This window comes from Lycium barbarum, chromosome 4, assembly GCF_019175385.1.
Source record: "Lycium barbarum isolate Lr01 chromosome 4, ASM1917538v2, whole genome shotgun sequence".
NCBI lineage: Eukaryota > Viridiplantae > Streptophyta > Magnoliopsida > Solanales > Solanaceae > Lycium > Lycium barbarum.
In genome coordinates, this window is record NC_083340.1 from 123,560,736 (window position 1) to 123,562,638 (window position 1,903).

Below are 1,903 nucleotides of genomic sequence, written 5' to 3' on the forward strand. Positions count from 1 at the left end.
ATGATGCAAATTTATTAACTTCATATCATGATCACCAGCTGCAAACGGTAAATTCAATTCAAACATTGATGTACAGTAGTAATCAAATTTCACAACTTGAAGTAACTTGCCAATTTTGCCATGCAGTTGCTATCTCCGAACATAAATATAAAAAGAAAATGATTGAATTTATACATTACCAATAGTGTAAAAATGTTATATACAATTAAGATAAATTTAACATATTACAGTAAGCTAATTATTTATATATATTAGTACTAGATACGTTATTTCCCAAATACGTTACCCATACTCATACTTAAAAAGTATGCTCAAAACTCAAATTTAATATTAAATCATACTTCAAATTCTGAAAATTCATTCTCTTTAAGCCTACGGCTAAAATCCCGACTTTCACATTCAAATTTATGAAATTTTGGTATGAAAATTGACGGATAATCTAGCAAATTTATCAAAAATGAGTTAGAATCATTTACTTAATGGTTGTCGGTGGAAAATTCTTTCTAGAGTCGCCTCCAAGCGAGCTCCCAAACTCAAAACTGGTGGCAATGGCATGTAGTCCCGAAAAATCTGAATTAAATTAATACTTGAACAACTCTCCTTTGCCGCAATCGCGAAGCTTCTTCCCGCGTTCGCAGACCGGCTAGATTTTCCTTACCCTGTCGCGTCGGCTTCCTCATGTTCGCTATGATTGGTCTGCAGATGATGCACAATCACGATGCACCAAACGACAGCTGAAAATATGCTTCCGTTGAAATGCTTCAAAATTAACTGAAACAGATCAAACGAACTCAGAATTGGACGAGATAAGTTTTTACGAGTCACAAATAATATAATAATACAGACCTAATCATGTTATCGAAATTACCTATTTTACCACTAATCCACGAAATGAGGGGTTGGGTTCTTTATTTTTCTCTCAAAATGTTGTTTATGCCAAATGTGTTCCAAACCCGCTAGAATCACCTCGGAAACTAACCAAATTTTGCAGACAGGCTCCAAAAAATAATATATGAATCTCTCAGAACCCTTAAATCATGAATCCAAGTCTGTTTACTCAAATTGTTAAGTTTGATCAACTCTCATGAACTTAGACAACTAGTTCAAGTTCAAGTGTTCCAAAATGTTCTCGAGCTCCTCGGGACCTGTCTATACCTGCAAGTTGTAAATCATCAAATGAACCTATGAGAAATTTCAAATACGAAAAAGGGGTTCTAGAACTCAAATGCCCTTCTAGAATTACATTTAACGTCCCTTTACTACTTTCCCGATCGGCGCCTCGGGTCGGTAGCTGGTCTCCGAGCATTACTACCACGACTACTATTGACCTGAGCCTAAAGAAGGAAAAGAACTAAACGGTCGGTTGGGTCGCTACACCCATATGTATATATTCCTAAGATTTTTATTTTTTATTTTGAACAGACTTCACCGCAGCCATAACTTAATATAAATTCTTTTTTGCATTTTTACTTTAGTTTTTACCCTCCCCAAACACTTCATCAAATCTCATATTCGGCTTCTCACGCTATTAGTCCGCCACAACGCCACCCGTCTATCGTCAAGTTTTGCTGGCGTCCGACGAGATCCAACAAGTTAATGATGATCTTACTGTCTTTAAATCCTAGGTCCGCCTTTGCTTCTCAAAGCGCTACATCTCTTTTGTGGATGCAACTGTTGATTCTCATGATGATGCTATCACATTATAGGGGATCGGGCCCCATGCTTATTTGTATAAAAGTTGAATTTTCTCTTAATGAAAATTTTGATTCCGGCCCGGCTCATATCCATTCAATAATTCTGTCCCTTTTTATTCTTGAATCTTATTCCTAATAATAATGATGTTATGCTTTTCATGCCTTCAAGTTTTAGTTTAGTGGGATTCAATTATAAGCTCTTCTCCCAC